Source organism: Corvus cornix, chromosome 2 (assembly GCF_000738735.6).
Source record: "Corvus cornix cornix isolate S_Up_H32 chromosome 2, ASM73873v5, whole genome shotgun sequence".
In the NCBI taxonomy this organism is placed as follows: domain Eukaryota; kingdom Metazoa; phylum Chordata; class Aves; order Passeriformes; family Corvidae; genus Corvus; species Corvus cornix.
Window position 1 is genome coordinate 102,147,980 of NC_046333.1, and position 18,693 is coordinate 102,166,672.

An 18,693-nucleotide genomic window follows, 5' to 3' on the forward strand; every position below is an offset into this window, starting at 1 on the left:
GTTATCAGCCTTCTCTTTTTACTTGCCTTTGTAACAGCTGCAGGAACAAAAAGTGGTTATTGGCTCCAAGGAGAGAAAGAAACAAACACTACACTGAGTTTCCTGTAATTTACTAAAACTTTCCTTAATCCTAAAAGAAGCAACAAGTTACTATCTTCACAGAATACTACTGTGCTGATTAGACCAAACACAGTGTATTATTATAGTAGCAAATACCTGTTTCCATGGGTTTAAAAAGCGACAAGTCATAAATTTGCCTTTGCTCATTTAGCCTCTCAAATTCTCTCTGTAAGTTTCATTTGTAACAATTCCCATTGTATATATCACGATTACAACTACTTTAAAAAAGATCAACAGGTGCACTATTTTAATCAATGTATTTCTCATTGCATATGCTGCTGTTTCCTTTCAATCCTTTTTTTCTGCTACCTGGCTCCCTGACACTACCTTCATTCCTGTTTTGCTTCTCTTCCTTTCCTGTTTTCATATGCCATTCCCTGGTGTATGACAGCAAGAAGCCAAACTTCATGAGCCTAGTAAAATTTATTAGCTCAGGCTTGGCTCCCTTGATGTCATTTGACTCACGAGCAGGGGCTAAACCACATGAACTGAACAGAGTTGCCCTTCACAAAAGGCCCAGCCTTCCTGCATGTCTTACCTGGACAGCAAGAGTATACTTTTTAAAATGGTAGAACAAAAAACCCCAGCCTCAAGTATTGTATAGGAGCAAGAGGATTATGAAAACACGTTCAAAATAGATTTTAATTAAAGGTATTTTTAGTAATACAGTTAGCTCAGTATACAAATACAAGTACATGAAAGCAGAAAGCATAGGATGTTTCCATTTTCTTTAGCAAATCATCAACAGGCAGAAGCAGATGCACAGGAAGCTCCACCTGAACATGAGAAGAACTTTACTGTGCAGGTGACCGAGCACTGGGACAGATCACCCAGAGAGGCTGTGGAGTCTCCCTCACTGGAGACAGATTCCAGAACTGTCTGGACACAATCCTGTGCCAGGTGCTCTGGGATGGTCCTGCTTGACCAGCGAGGCTGGACCAGATGACTCACTATAGTCCCTTCCAACCTCACCCATTCTTGTGATTCTGTGACCAAAAGTAAATGTGAATTCATTAAATTCTTGACCCAAGCCAAATATGTTTTGGAAAAAAACCAAACTGCTTTGGAAGTTCACTAAAACTGAGTGTCACATACTGGATTATCAAAGCAGAACCACCACACTGTAAGACTAACAAACAGCAGTATTTCCATAAAGTGTTTCAAGTACCAGATTGCTATTGCACAATCGCTGTGCGGAATTCAAAACAGACATAGATGCTTCAAATATTTGAGAAAAAATACTTTTCATAAAAGGTAGATTAAAAAAAAGTATTAAAATACCACTATGGCACAGAAATTAGGTGAACTATTCAACCTGTGATTACATAGTATATATAGCAATAAAATTTTCTGCCGAAGAAGTGTTTTTACTGACTTTTTTTTCCGTTTTTCTGGAGTTCAGTACCATTTCGATTCAAGTTCTAAACACAAACATTTGCATTCATAGTGAAAATGTAGAACATTAACAGGGTTTTCCAGGGAAACCTAGATCTGTCTCCTTTGAGTTTTCCTCAGGGGCATTTCTTAATGCAATTACTGGTTTATTAGGCAATCTTGGTGGCACATTTTATATCACCAGAACCCTGAATTAAAAGTTAAACTCTTTACATTCAAATTATTCTCCTCTGTCACAACAAGCAGTGCCATCACTTTTCATCTGACACATAGGCACAGCTGTGCTTTCTCTATAACAAACTGATTTCAAGCTTTTCAATAAAACAGAATCTGCTTCCTACTAAAGAAACTTCTCTGTATGTAACAAAATCAGATATTCTTGTTTTATGTTTGGACATCTTTCCTGCACACTCATTACCAATCATCAGTCATACTATTGGAAATGCTGTTGAACTCTTCTCTCAGTCATTTTTCAACTACGGAACTAAAAATTCTATTTTCTCCTTGAAGTAACAAAGGTAAGCATTTGGACAGATCTACAAGCAGTGACAAGAAAGCTAGGATTATTTAATATAAAAAACCTTGGACATAAAAACCAACCCCAAAAAAAACCTCACCAACCACCAGAATTTCAGATATAATTAGCTACAGAAAATTAGTGATATAATAAATCTCTAATGCCAACAAGTTACTCTATTAATTTGTATAAGCTCACATCTAGCACTGATGGAAAAGCTTGTCTTTACCTATGTAAAAAACCAGAGCATTCATGCAGCACTACAACTGTGCTGCCACCACTGTCATTCAAACCCTTTACATCTTTCAGCCCGATCTTCTGAGAAATTAAGGCCCCTGTGTTTGTGCTAGATGCATATGTATGATTCACTAATGACTTCCAAGCCTATAGATGGATTTTCTTTAAATTTGACAGCAGCAGAAATTTTCAAATATATTAAGCATTCACAAATTTCATGGGAAAAGGTGATAGTGGATAATAGCGGATAATAAGAATAACAATAATAATCCATCACTGTTTTTTGCAAGGGAAGGTTTCAATATCAGCTTCATGACAGTCTTACATGCCTGTAAGACAACTCCACATGAGATGGCCTTTATAAACCACTTCCCTTTTTTTCCCTTAGTTATGGGGGGGGAAGTTTCAGTTGAGACCAGCACATTACCAGAGTCAATCAACCACAAGACATAAATTGCTAAGGAATTAAGCATCATTAGTTCTGGTGCTCACAGAACTACTTTTTTCCTTTCTGGTTTGGAGTGTATGCTTACCTCCTTATTCCTGCACATGTCCCCCCTGTGAAACCTACAGCAAAACATTACAGGATGCTTTGGGAGGGTTTTCTTTGATAGCCCTGTTGTACAGCTGATCTTGAAGGTTAGCTGACTGCTAGTACTACATCAAATCAAGGGGGCACAAGATTAAACTTCTATGAGAATATCAGTAGTTGATGAGTTAATTTCCAAGACACTGCATCTACCCTCATGCTCTAGAAATCATTTGCATTTAAAAAGCAGGGGACCTAGAGTAAAGCTATCTTCTCAACTACCTCTGCTTTCCTGTGTTTCCCATATCTTATTTCATCTAGAGAGAAGAAAAACAACAAAAAAAGAAAAAAAAATATAAACATCCCTCTCTTTCGATAAGGATTTACTCTAGACTGGGAAACAGTGAATCAACGATACCAAATTCCTGCTATAAATAGTTGACAGGAATGCTTCAAAATGTTTTAATAAAATTAAACTACTGAAAACAACAACTATGGCTACATCTACATTAGCAAGAAGTAAAGAATTATCAAGAGTGGATTTGTAGAGTGGAACAGCTGCTAACAAAAAACCCAAATTTACACTAGTCACATTTAGCAGATTTGCTCTGGACTACTCCTAGTGCAGTTCCATGTACTAAATGCACATTAAAGGTTGGAGCACATTCAGCAAATTCCTAAACACATCTCTCAGCTTAAAACAGGAGGAATCAAGCTCTGAAAACACTACATATAGCAAATTAAACTACAGTGAGGAGAGAGGATAGTTACTGATTTAAATTAAGACTGACCTGATTTTCTCTTAGAAATCTCCTACTTCCCATCCCTAGAAATTTGTCTCTTCCAAGTTTATTTTGAAATGACTGGTATGATCTAGATCTCAAAGCTATTAAGAGTCCACAAAAGGGAAAAAAAAAAAAGTTGGTGCATGAGTATAAGAGAGATGTCTAAGAACAGCTGAACTGAGGGAAAGGCAGGCAAAAGCCAACATTACATATTCTGTTCAGAGAAAGCCAGCTGGCCAACCCGTATGCACACACTGGCTAATTAAGAAGTATGTAGGTAGCTCACGCCTAGCCATACCAAATGTTATCTGCTTTCTGGTGGGAGTGTGTCAAAGACAGATGAGGTCAACACACTGGGAGAAAGGGAATGGGTATAGTACAAAGGACCAAAAAGCTACAGAAAACTGGTATTTTTAAAACCTGTAAGAAGCAGAGTTTTAGCAAAAAGATGTTCATTTAACTAAGTTTAACACTCTGTGTTCTTTTTTCTTCTTATCAGGAAAGTGCAAATGACTTCAGTATTTTATTTCACAACAAAAGCATCCTTCAGCAAACAGCTCAGGGAAGTGATTTCTTTCCAAAAGAGAGGTTAACTAATTATTAATGCTAAATGAAATGTGTGATGGGAGATGTAACAGCATTGCCAATTATTTTCTTCTATAGAGCTCAGTGCTGCTACACACAGTTACTCAACCAGTGTCAGCTGCTACACAATGAAATGGCTCCTGGCAAATGAACGTTATCAGATTAGCATCTACCTTTTCACCTACACTGTCCAGTAATAAAAAAGGGCTTGAGAGAGAGCAAGAGATTATTCAAGATATTTTGGTTAGAGGCTAGGGATGTGCTAAGAGGCACAAGACCAGCAATTTGGTGGTGTGGGGAAAGAGACCATTCAGGTTACGACACACACAGCAGGAGGGCAGTGAAATCCAGTAGCACAGGGCCAGGCCTTTCTGGGTTGGCAATTTAAACACCACGTCTACAAAAAGAATATCTGTCTGTATTTTAACCTGGTATTACCCATACAGAAACATGTCTAAAGCTTCAGATTAGCCAAATGACAGAATGTGACTGTGACAAGGAGGCAGCGAGAGAGAGAGACTTCAGAGGACAAGGCTAAAAAGGGATTGTGTCTGGGAGGAAAGCACAGGGGACTCCATGATCAACACACAAATATTTTTCCCCAGAATACTTTTTTCTATGTTACAGAACACAAACCAGAAGTCTTTAGTCTTGCCATTCCTATGACCTTGTAAAAAAGCACAAACATTCCATACCCTTTTCGTTTAAATGGAGAATGACGAGCTTATCCCTGTGGTCCGTTTTCCACTACCTCCTTGGACAGCCACACTTGCAGAAATGAAGTCTCAAACACTGCTGATGTCTCATGAAAATGTCAAAATGATGGTAAAGGATGGGACACTGCCGAGAGTAAGCACTTTAAAATCTCATCAGGACATTATACAAAATACGGTTCTGAAAGGTCAAAATTTCAGAGTGACTGCAGCCACAAAAATATTTGTACCAAGGTCTTTATTGCAGAGAACTGTATCAACACAGCTATTCTACAATCATTAGAGCAATTTATTTGATCTCTACAATGAAGACACTGAAAAGATTATTGAAGACTTTTTGACTATTTGAGCAAAAATAGTTTTAGGTTTCTTGTGTAAGTCCTATGAAAGGAGTGGTACATGAATCCCCTCAAAAGAGACTTCCTCTCAATCATTTAGCCACTGAGGGTGCTGCTGTAGTTCAGCACCAATGTTACTGCAAAGTAGGATTATGGAACATTTTAACTCCCTGGGCGCTAAAGTCAAAGTTGAATAGGTATGAGACTTAGAGAGTAAAACATTTTTTCCAAAAAGCTTATAACACATTAGACATATGTAGCTATAATGGACTAAATATACACTGCAGTACAACCCTACTGGCAAGCCTGCCTCCTGCTGCAGGTTAAAACCAAATCATCCTTTACAAGTTCAAAAGAGAACCCATTCCGCTTAAGAAAAGATGAAATAAAAGGCTATTTGTGTACACTGTACTATTTGAGACCGTATTTTTACCACCCCCACTTCCTGTGTGTGGTATACATTATAATACCTTCAAATACAACGAACAGAACAATTTACCAAGCCCTTTTTGCCCTGCACTCCCCATGGTGTCTCATTGTACTCACAATTCAGTTCTCTGGCAAAATAAACCAGCAAATAAATTACTAACCACTACTGGCTCTAGGTAGCAGAGCAATTTAGTATGTTAGAGAGAGCACTGCCTGAATGATACATGCAGTGGCTTTTGCAGATGAAAGGTGACAAGAACATTTTTATTTGGAAAATATTCACAAGGTCTTTTCACACAATTGTGACGGTTCAGTGCATGCACATTCCAGTGTCAGGGTTATGATGAAAGAACTAAGCTCCAACACAGTCTCAAACTAATGTGCCCAAGGCAACAGTCTGTTGCTGTATTAAGTGCAAATGCAGTACCCAGCACGGACATGAGTCACAAATTTGGCAGATTTTACAGCATTTGACAATAAAAATATGACAAAACATTCTTGGTTCAGAAGTGAGAAATTCTTTTTTATTACAGTTTTTCTTTAAGATTTGCACAATACTCGAGACAACTTTGTGGCTAGAACATGCAATGCTGGGATTAGTTCTACTCCTTTGCTGTACCTATTGTGCAATCTCAGAAACCTCTCCCCTGCAGCAGTTATTCCTACCAGATTTTAGAAGATATATCAAAAAATCAAAGAAAACAAAACATAAACACACATTTCAGAAATAGGCGTCATGATATAAATTGGATATATGTATTTTGGAGACTCCTCAGATACTAGCTAATAGATGAAACAGATTCATTGTCCTGTCAGAGAGCATTCCTACATTTTAATTTGAAATGTTCAGATACCTAAGATCCAAACACATAAGAATTGTACAAATCTTTCTGCAATAAGCAAAATAAACTATTTATTTGAACTCCATTTTATAAAGGTGTCCTTTATAAAATGGTGTAACAGTAAAACAGGCATGGGCGGTGACTACTCACAATCTCCAGAACAGTTTTTAAATATACTCTGAAGTACCTACTCATTGCATTCCAGACTACACTACACAGGGATAGGATGAAGTCCCTAAAAAAACAGCCAACACTCAGGCAGCAAGAAAGATTTTCCAATACTTCAGCTGGAACTCACCACTACTTCCTACCAAAATAAGGAATGTATCTCATAGTCTAGGAATTTCTACTAGGAAGAGAAAAAAATTGAAAGAACATACAACTCTTTCCTATGCAGAAAACAAACAAAACCTTTGCAGGGGTTTTGTTGCACTTGCCTATATAGGCCCTTGGGCTCCTTCCCATAAGCCCTCTTTTAAGAGCCTGTGTTTACCTGTGCTTGGTTTCAAGTGTCAAGTTCCACAGATTTCACAACACTCTTCAATTGATTTCTGTGGTAGCAGTACCACCTAGACTTGTCAACTTCCTTATAACAAATACCCTCTACTAAAGAGCGTGACTGAATCTATAGTTTTCTAATTAACCTTTAGTAAGGTTTTTCTCCTCTTTTTTTTTTTTAACTAAACACATGCTTATCAGAGATTACAAGAACTTCATTATACATAGAATTAAATAATAGTTGAGGTGAAGAGACATTTAGAGGTCCATTTAAGTCTCTCAGTTATCTACTCAGACATTTTCAGCTTTAGTCATACTTTACATAGACCAGGTTGAGTTTGTTACTTGAGCAGGAAAACACAGTAAAAAGAAATAATGGAAAGTACAAGGAGAGGTGTTACATGGACTGACATGAAATTTAAAGGTACTATGGGTTCATACATAGGGTTCATCATAGAGGTCATGCTTCAGTAACAGCAGTATCTGAGCAAGAGACTCCTCTTTCATGCCACAGCTTGTCATTAGAAATACACCTGTGCATCTTCCCAAAGGTTTTCTAGCAACTACATTATATTAAGTGTCAACAAGCTAAGGACTGAACCTCTTACTGGAGTAAGTTGTACATTTCCTGCCTCATAAATTCTTTAATAAAATTCCAAAATCTACCTGTCAGAATGACACCAACATGCTGACAACCTGGTGAAGTTCTGAGGAACCAATGACCACAAACAGCTGCAGCAAGTGGCTTCACCTGCTTCTAGAGAAAAATAATCTACTTCTCATTCTTAACATGATTCCTGCTATTTTAGCTTGTCTTGATTTCTACCTTCTTAAAGGGAAGAAAATGTCTACACCACCTTTTTTTTTAAAAAAACCCAACAACATCCTAAATAGAAAGCAGCACCTATCCTGGACAACTCCAGAGAAATAACTATTCATAAATCAAAACTGGGAATGCTCCCACTCCCTTCAAAAATATTAATTTATTTTCACAATATTGCTGGAAGATGAAAATGCCTTATTTCCTTCATGTTACAGATGGCAACTTAAGTTGACAGAAATAATGAAGTGAGGAGTTTGACCAATTTGCCACATCTGTAACACCAAAGAATTTATTTTTCAGATTATTTTGCATTAGATAGTAGTTTATACTTGGTTAGACCATAGCTACTATTGACTTCATTTTCAACCTCTGTAAGCAACCACTCTTTCCTACCACTGCTAAAAGAAAAAGGTAAAAGTCTCAAAGCAGATATCCCCATGTGCGGAAAACACTTAGCATGTGCTCATAAAAAGCCTGTATCTCACACAAATTCCAAAACAGACTGAGAAAAGGTAACTTTCAGGGTCAGTGTTCAACTTCCTTCAACATGGGACCCTCCTTTCCTGTAACCTTCTCCTAAGTTAGAGAACTTATTCCAGCTTCTGCCACAGGACTCTTCTTGGAGCAGTAACCTAGACTGTACAAATGCATTAACCCCAGAGATGCATACAATCAATCATTTAAAGTGGAATATCAACCAAAACTCCATCAACTCATGATGCAATTCTGCTGTGTGCAGCAGGGCAAATGAGCAGCGCTGCTCTAACACAGGGCAGACAGCATTTCTGGCACAGCAGGAGGTAATGGTTAGCCACACTGTAGCACACAGCAAGAAGTCATGCAAATACAGACAAGAAGCACTCGTTTCACTTCTTTTGCAACGCACTCCTCCCATTTCCTTCTTTTACTTTCTCTGAAGTTCCAGTCTCAAACAGATTCAGAGATCCTCCCACTGCAAATGTCACTCCACACATCAAGATTATGAAAAAACAAAAATCAAAGCAGTTTGTTGGTATCACACTTCTAAACTCATATGGAATTAATTACTGTTTATGTCTTTCCAAGGCACTGCAAAAAACGCATGAAAACTAACATTTTGTCAAAATATCCTTGCAGGTGCTATATCAACCAATCAAATATTGCTTGGCATGTAAGACCTAAAAATTACTAGCAGAGCATGACAGAGGAAAAGAAGAAGGATCCCAGGTATCTATGGGATACCTACCTAATGACCTTTAAAGTTCTTCCACACGGATAACTTAGCAGAGAAGAACTAAAGAAAATGAGTGTGGCAGGCTCTACTTTAACATCTCACAGCAGTATACTGAGTACTGAAGACCAAGTATCCAAAAAGGTAATTTTCAAAGGATGGGACACTCTCAAGTAATTATTTAGATTCATGGACCCTAAACCTGGGTAAACCCATCTGCATCAAGACCCATCCAAAAGCAGACACCAAGAGTGCGACCAAAGCCCTGTAAGGTGCTGAGGAAAGGTAGAAAGCAAAAGAAAGAGGTAGGAGATGAATTATTTTCCCAGCTGACTCTCATACAACTCCCTTCTAGGATGCTGAACTCCTTCCCGACTTAAAAAAAAGAAGCCTTAGGAATTAATCTGTTTACATAATGTTATTTAGGGTGAAAAAACAATGTTGACAAACACGGCCTAAACAGACAGGATGGCACTACCCTGAAAAGAGGTGAGTGGGGAAGATGGTGCTTTGCAACAGGGATCCCTAAAGAAGATTTGATATAAACAGATAGTTGAAATAGGAAAGCACTGAATAAGAAGGAACAAAAAAGTAAGACCAAATACTGTGATTTATTTTTTTAATTTTTGAACAGAAATAGTTTCACAAGTCTGAAATCCTAAATATTAGTTATTTAGTAAAAGGAACACCCAGGACAAAGGAACTCTCTTTACAATAAGTACTCTCCAATTTATACAGAAATAGTATAGATGTCTGTATTCAGGACAAACTTTCAGAACAGAAATCCTACCAGTTTAAGACTATGGAATTCTCCATTATTTCAGAGAAGTTCTTGAAAGGCTGTGGGCTTGCTTAATAATGAAGCATGCAGGCTGGATACATATACTTGAAATGAACTTGCAAAACCATAGTCTTAAATAATTAACAACTTTCACAACAGGCTTGGAAAAAGGTTACTTTTTCCAAAAAAGTATAAAACAGTAGGGCATTTGATATCACAATGGCGTCCCAGATTGCACAGCAATGGCAGAATCTTTATCAATGAGCTCATATTATCTTGCAAAAAAAAGCAGATCATTCTATTACCACTATCACTATACCACTATATTTAATCACAATTTCCTCTCAATAACCAAGAAAAGTGCTGCATTGAAAGCATTTACATTTTATGAAAAAACTGATTTTAAATTGAACAAATTAAATTACAAAAGCTGAAAGTTTGTGGAACTTGCATAACAAACCAGATAATATTTTCTTTAAAGAATGGTTAGGAATTATTTAAAAGCAGAAACTCCTTGATTCGGAGAGACTTGAGTTGAAGCTTCTCTTCATGCATAAAAGGACACATATCCCCTACCACAAAACGGGAGTGATAAGATGTAAGACATGAATGTTTAAGAATAGGGTTATCTCTGGTTATCTCCTGACATTATCAACAAACAGAAACAGACAATAAAAAGCACTGCTTCTCCCCAGAACGGTGACGAATCTTCCTTTCAGAAGTCAGACATCAACCCCCATTTCAGTGTGGCAGGAGTGGCTCCCACATAGTGACAAGGGGCATCATTCCTTCTGAACCACTTATACTATTTCTACAGCATTCCTCCATGCAGGCCAGTGAGGAACTGAAGCGGTGCCAGAATTCAAGATGAATCTGAAGGACACTTGTCAGTATTGTATTATTCTCAAGTGCATTTCTCTATTCTCAGATTAACCCTTTGTCTTTTCATGGAGGATACTAGCATTATTGTTCTTACACAGGCTGGCTGCTCTGCAAGGAATCACTGGAAAGAAGCAAACAAAGAACCAGTACAAACAGAACGGCTTGAATAAGTAATTGTTTTTCTGCTTTAAAGAATTCCAAAGGATCAAAAAAAGGACTAAGTTCCTTTGCAGATGTTCTCAATATTCAAATAATAATTTCTGAATAAATTCTCTTATTGCTAATTATACTTCAGCTACTTTTCGTATTTCTCCTTTGTCAACAGCAAATAAGATTGTTTCACTTTCAGTTTCTCACTCATAAGCTTACTCAGAGTCAAGCACCGGAAGAGACTTTTTTCCAGCAAGTTATAGCACAAATAATGTACAGAAGACATATAGGGATTTCTCTTTCTTTAAAAAGAAATATCAGAATCTGCATTTTTAACAGGCAAAACGAAATGCAAAGAAGTTTTACTTATGCAATCAGCTAATTAGTAATTTAAATAATTTTTTAAAATAACTTAATTAAGAATCTGTATAGCAGAACTTGGTAGAATGTACCACAGCTTTACAAGACTACCACACACAGGCAGTACAAGAAGAATGCATCCTTTGACTATTAAAATTTAAATTAATCAAGAAAAACACATTAACTACAACAGCTGAAAAAAAAGTTCTATTACATATTTGAACCAGAAAAAAATTTGACAGTTTTATAATTTATCAAGCCTTCAACAGTAAGTTCAGCAAGGTATCCCAACAGACTAACTAAAATCAGAACAGAGTATTTTACTTGCACTATTGGGCCAAATTTCAGGTTCAACTGGTCATGACCGTAAACACACTGCTCTAGCTGAGCCTGCAGGGAGCCTGGGGTGGACCAGACGACCTCCAGAGGGGCCTTCTGACCTCAGCTAGTCTGTGATTCTGTCCCATCAATCAGAAATGCAGATGTTCTTTACCTTAGCAGCAGGATGTCTATAGGCAGTTCTCTCCTCCTGCTGATACGTGCAGCATAGGACAAGTTTGTGTCTTCTACACTCTCCAGAAACTTATGCTACATAGTCAGGGCAGCATTTATTTTAACAAATAATCACACAGGTGGCCAAGAGAACCTGTGTAGCTAGTGAGTATGGGTGTCAAATCATATCAGGACTATTGTGTAGAATGCAAACATCATATTCCTACTGTGGGAAATACCTAGGTGTCAAAATAAACATTTACACGGAGAAACAACCTCACATCTTAGAATCAGACACAGATAAGCTTCCGGAGTGCCTGAAGGGATCGCCCTTTACTCTCAACAGTCTCTCAAAGTAAAGGAGATCCTTGATTCTACAAAGAGGAATTCTCTTGCAGGGAAATAAAAGAATATGCTAGCCCAAGAACTGGCTCTCAGGAGCCAAAGAGACTTACTGCAAAATCCATTAGTCCTCCTTTTTAATCTACATATCTAAAAACTTGTGTGTTCACAGGTGCTTCCTCTTGAGTCTTTTTTAGGATGAGCTATGAGTTCAAAGGAAACACCTGCACAGTTTAGCCTAATATGATACACTCTTTAAACTACATGGAGAAGTGGAGTTGTAAACGTCAGGTTTGATCTACTGGTTATTCCCTAAAGATGTAACAAAGTAAATATTTTTCAATTAAGAAAGACTATTGCATATGCAGAACCTATCAAAATAACACTTAAAAGCCTTTCTATCAGTACTTTGACAAACATAAGATAAGAAAACCTACAGCCAAACAATTTTCAACTCCTTCCACAGGAATCTACTTTCCCTCCGGAAACCTACAGACATCCAAGACAAAAGATTTCATACACCCATACATTATTGCTAGAACCTCAGTAATTTCTATTCAAATCTTCATAAACTAATGATAATTTATCAATCTAAAACCAAGAAAATGCACAACTTATCTGCAGCACTGCCAGAAAGAACATTACTTAAAATACACACGAAGGCCCTTCACAGGCTAAAAACAGATGAACTGCCAACACCTACTTACAGTCCTTCAACATTAGCAGGATTCAGGACAGGTATAGCAGGTAGCTGAAGTGCTACCATTCATAAGAAGAATCTAAAGCAGTAGATGGAAGAACAGAAAGCAATCTTGGCTTACTCACAGGTTCCTAACTGGATAACAGAGGTTTTTGTCCTGGCAAAATTGTGAAGACATGCAAAATATTTAACAGTCTTTATTGCCACCTCTTGGCCATCGCCAAATCTCACAAAAATAACAACAAAATCATCTGTCAGCTCCTTTATGGAAATAATCTTTCTTCTGGGGAAAAGAGATAGCAAGGGAACAGATGGAGTGGAAAGAGAGAACAAGCAGAATACTGTTTGCAGACAAGTGTAACTATTTAGGGCTGTAAAACTACAGTGAGTACTGCAATTAACTTTCATTAAAAGTTTTACTGTGTCATCTGGAGAATCGAAGGGACTGGAAAGCAAAGAACCAGTTATTTTCAAGACTAAAGACAGGATTTATTTGCTTAAAAAAAGGTAAAACAGGTGTCAAGACACCTGCTTCTTCTTGAAGTCAAAAGATGAATAGATTAGCTTTACCCACACATGAAAGAGAATAACACTAAATGAAAGGCCCATTTTCCCTTTATCATTGAACTAGTAGGAAGAACCCAGATTAGCAGGCTGCTGAAGAGTGCAGAGCACCACAGAAAGTTGGTTTCTCTGTTAGCTGTTCGTTGCACACAATCTTGAAGGAAACAAACAAGAGGAAGACATTTCCACAAACCAGCTAAGGGCTATGTAGCCAACTGAGCTTGAAAGGTTTGATAGCCAGACACCTCTTAAGTAGGACTAATACAAAAGGCTTGGAAATAGAAGGGAAATCATAGGAAATGTCTTCACACATGAGCTCATTTCTACTGTCATCAAACAGTGGAACTTTTTAAGACCTACCACAACATGCTTGGAAATGTGTAAGAGTTACTTGAGGTTTGTTGCACTGAATACATTCTGGAGCCCAGTGCGGGGAGGGAGTGCTTTCTACCTCTGATGCTTTCCAGCCTCATGAATGCAAGACGTAAGGCAAGAAAAGAGTTGTTCCAATACTTTCTATCTCCAGCAAGCTACTCATGGGTAGAAAGCAGATGACAGGACCAGAGAAGAAAATACATAAAGTTTTCCTCCTCAGAGTGCATTTTTAGATTTTGCCTCTAATATAGCCCGTAATTCTGTCTCTAACGTTGCTAATGGCTTTTCTTAATATAAACCAGCGTGAAATCAATCCACTTGTGACATTATCACTACCTAGAGCACTCTGAGAAGAAACCATGAAACTGAGGAGCATATATTCATTTGTTGTTCGCTAAAGCAGTTGCAGCAGACATAAGGATGCTTCATCAGATCCAGAGAAATAATCTAAAATAAACCAAGGCAAAGTCATACTCTGAAGGGCTTCATGTCTCTACATTAATATTTAGTCTTTAAGCAAGGTGTCAGTAAAGGTCCTCAACTGCCTCCATAAACTTACAGAAGAACTTCTAAGACTCTTCTAGGTTCTGGAATAATAATGAACTGACAATAAAAAAAACCTAAAGATGTTAGCAGAGCTCTGACTTCTGTTATTCTGTTAATAAAATCATTCAGTGTAATAACACAAAATGCAAGACTGAGACTGTGCTAATATTTATTTCATACCATCTGTCACTAGAGTCTAAGTAGAGTCTAATGATGTAGTTAAAAAAACAGTTTGATTTGGAGACTAAATGACCAACCAACATTTATAATACTCCATCTGCAATAGAACACGGAAAAGAAGAAACACCAAACATTCATGCCCAGCCCATCACTTCACAAGATAAGATCCAAAAAATGTCAGAAGTAGGTTGTTCTGAGTGTGTATATGAACAGTGTGGTAGCAGGTTAATCATTTTGTATTTTGTGATCAATAGTTCTTTCCAATTTTAAAGAGGACCAACTGCACTAGTCTCCCAGGCAATTTCATTGGCCTAAGATTGCCTAAATGTGGTAAATCAGTTCAACAAATAGAATTTGTTTTCCTGTCTGTAAGCCCGATACTGAGAAAGAGGTTCTGAATACTGACGAAGAAGTTCTAGCTCAGTCATTTCTAGCTGCCCATATTTCCACTAAAAACGATATCCAGGACCTTCCATCTAGTTAAGTTAAAGCTGCAACAACTTATGGAGTTTGTAGGAATTTAAACAGACAACTAAGCAAGCAAAGAAACTTCTTTGAGAATGATTGGTAATCACTAATTTATAAACATAGATATTCAACTTTCAGCGTACGCTTTTAATCCTATGGTTAAGTGGCAACATAGCAGTACCTCCTGCAACTAATACCAAGCAAAGACAGAAGCTTCATGCACGCACTCATTTAGCCTGCTTATTAAAAGGCCCTTTCCTCTAGGAAGTCACCTATTGTGCAAGCCTGTTGGAAGAAACCGTGCACAGACTTCGGTTTGTGGCATGGGGCTTGCTTTCTTACACAACATCTGTCCTAAGCTTTAATGTCTGTAGTATTCTGAGTTCGCAAATGATTGTGAATAATCCTCTGGGTGGGAGAAGAACACACAAAGAGATGGCAAGAGAAAGGCAGAAATATTTGTATTTGAAAGACTGAGCTGTCATCTTTGTGAAAGAACCAAAGGCTCTCTGATCAACTGCCCACACTCAGTGATTGCTACAGAAAAGCCAGGAAATAGGAAAAGGGACTCGCACACCAGACACTGAAAAACTGACAATGCCACAAAAAAGCCACCATGGTCCTCTGGGTGCCAAGAAAAACCCTGGTACTCCCTGACATTTTAGCTTGCATGACACATACAGGAAGGTAGAACTATTAAGGGGGAGGTAGGGTGTAAAAAGACAGAGACAGTCAATGGGTTCACCATTACCTTCCCAAAGAAATATTCTGCTGTACCTCAAACCCTGCAATTTTGTTTGAACAGACAGTTTCTCAAGCTTGCACAGAAACCCACTGAACTCACAGAGGGTGAGATTAAGGCCCCCAGCTGATCAAGTCACAAGGTCAGCAGGGAGTCTGAATTTCCATCTTACAGAATGAAGAAAAGTGAGAGACACCCAACACCTGCACAAACCTCAAATAATAAGAACAATTGAAATATCTTGACGTCTCAGATAATGCTGGAGATCTGTTGCTCTGGGGACTTTTACCCACTGAACTATAGCAAAGGATTACAGCAGAAGAAGGAAAGAAAGCACAGGATGCTTGGTTCCTTGCAGCTGCACAGCACCTGTGAGTAGCTCACCATGTCCCTACCTACAGCAATCAAGACTTGAGGACAACCAAGCTACCATCAGCCTGTATACTGAAAAACACCCAAACCCTTGCTGTTTTAAAATCAGAGAAAAAGAAGTGCCCCCAACCTCCAAATCATGGCTTGTCAATAAACATAAATTATTTTAATAATAGTTAATGATTTCTTATAGACATTATGATCTCACCCTTTCCTAGCATTCCAAGATTAGACAATTTTTTCCTGGAACATAAGTACATTTGGATTGCTCCACATCTGTCCAATAGCTTTTTGTTCCTATAAGCATCACCACTCACTTTTCTCCATTAAAGGTTTGTTTTATCCTGTGAGTTACCTTGTAATTCAGCGGCATAAGATTCCCTTTCTTCCGTATCACATGGCCCACAGAAGAAAGGCATGGAACACAGTGACAGTGTTCAGGCAATTTCCACAGAAGCTCTAGCTAATAATATTGGTATTGGTAAATAATAATACTGATATTGGAATGTGCTGCCCAGGGAGGTGGTGGGATCAACGTCCCTGGAGGTGTGTAAGGAAACACAGGACACGGCACTTAGTGCCACGTTCTATTTGACATGATAGTGTTTGGTCACAGGTTGGACTCAACGACCTCAGAGGTCTTTTACAACCTCATTGATTCTGTGATTCTGCAAAATATTTATTTTATTTGCGAGTTTAAAGTAAAAAAAACCCAAAACCTTCCATTTCTTATCTGATACACAGTCTTTAGGCAAAAAAAACCAAACAAAAAAACCCCACCAAAACAAAAAACCCAACCAAACAAGACTGAATATTATCAATGGTACCTCGAGAGCCTGACAGGAACTAGAATGAAGAACTGAGCAACTGAGCCTGGCATTCTCTCATTCCTTGCCCTTCCTTTGTTGCCTGCTGTCACCTGTGCAGCGCGAGTTGCCGCGCTCCATCCCCATCGGTGGCTGCCTGGCGCTGGCAGGGAAGGCAGAGAACGCGTTAATCCTGACGAGCAGCCAGGCAGCCTCGGCGGGGCCGGCACCGGCGGAGCAACTCCCGAGGCTGCAGGGAGCAGCCGAAATTCCCGACACTGAGGCGGGGCGTGTGTGTTATGTGCGTGTGTGTGTGTCTGTGCGTTATGTGTGCTGTATGCTTATGTGTGTGTACACTGCCATGCCGCGCTCGGCACCCGCGCCCCGCTCGCCCGTGCTGCTTCCCTACCTTCCCCGCACATTCCCAGCCCTGCCTCCCGCGGGAACCTCCCGTAGGCGGCGGGCCCCCCACACCCTCCCGGGCGGCGGGGCAGGGGCCAGGCTCGGCGGGCCAGGCGGTGACAGCGGCGGCCATGGCTCCCGCCGCGGCGCTGACGGGCTGACAGCGGCGGCCGGACGAAGCCGGGCGGGAGGCGCGGTGCCCGCAGCTCGGGGGAACACGGCGGCAGCGGTGACACCGCCGAGGCGGGCACCGGGTGGGCGCTCCCCGGGCTCAGGGACAAGGGGGCGGCACCCCGCGGGCACCGGGTGGGGCCGGGGGGTCCCCGCCGCGCCGGGAAGGTGCGCTCCAGTCCTTACCTTCTCCCGGGAGCGCGGCAGCGGGACACGTCCTCCTCCTCCTGTCTCTGTGGACGGCGCGGCCGCGGGGAAGCGGGCAGGGCAGCGGCTGCCGCCCGCACTGCCCACAGGCTGGGGCTCAGCCGCAGCTCCGGGCGCTGGGGCTGCCGGGGATTGCAAACACCCCGCCCGCCCTTCTTCCTTCCTCCTCTCCCTCCCTCCCTCTCTCCCTGCTTGCTCGCTTGCTTGCTTGCTTCCCTCCCTCTCCCCTCTCTCTCCCTCCTTTCCTCACACCCCGCGCCGCCGCTCGGCTCCCCCCGCCCCCCCTCCCAGAGGCGCTCCATTGGCCGCGCGCCGCCCACGTGGGCCTCGCGCAGGGCACGGGACGCGGGCGAGCGGTGCCGCTGCCAACGACACAGCGCTCGGGGCGGGAGGGGACACCGCGCCTCTGCTCTCCGTTCTCAGTGCCGTCCCCATCCCGAAGGACACGGGCACGCAGGGCGACGGGAAATAACGGGCTCGCGGGGTGCCCCAGACGGACGGGGCTGGGACGGGGAATAGGGCGCGAGCATTGCGCATGCGCGGGGGGGGGGGGGGGGGAGGTGCTGGGGGCAGCCGCGCATCCTCTTGGGCTGCGGCCGCTGGAACCTTCTGGAAATGGCGGTGGAGGCCCCGGCTGGTCACGGGGCGAGGTGGCGGACGAGAGCTTTTCCGGTCCCCGCCGCGGGACGGGAGCCCATCTAGAGCCACCAGCGCGCCCCGCCTCGCCCCGTCCTGCCGCTGCCGCCCCCTCCCCGGGGAGGGCTTTTTCCGGCGGTGATGGCGCAGTGAGTTTTAACTATCTGGCGCAGTGCGCGTGCGCGGCGGGTGCAGCCCATCCCATTCCATCCCTCACCGGGCACTAGCGGGAACCGAGGGGCTGCGGCTAAAGGCCCTGCAGTGTTTGGGAGAAGCCCCCGGACGCAGGTGCGTGTGGCGCGGTGCCGGAAAGCCCGGGGTGGCCGTTCGCCTTCGGGAAAGGCTGTGGGATGCCGATGCTGCCGCCCCGGGGGTCTGGTCAGTGCTGTATCCCCCCCCGTCCGCCACTCAGGCACAATCCTCATCCGCCCGCCACTCTTTCCCGGCGGAGACAGGCAAGGAACTGTAGGACAAGACAGCTTCTAGGTTTCCAAAC

The 18,693-nt window shown here is 41.3% G+C and overlaps 1 protein-coding gene across 1 annotated transcript in view; it reads right to left on the reverse strand.

Moving 5' to 3' along the window:
* The window catches only part of ANKRD12 (ankyrin repeat domain 12), a 59,539-nt gene extending 41,810 nt beyond the window's left edge, over positions 1-17,729 (reverse strand). Inside the window, exon 1 of the mRNA XM_039549946.1 lies at positions 17,541-17,729. The gene's annotated coding sequence lies outside the window, so the exon portion shown is untranslated. The remainder of the gene's footprint in view (positions 1-17,540) is intronic.
* Positions 17,730-18,693: the final 964 nt, after the last annotated feature.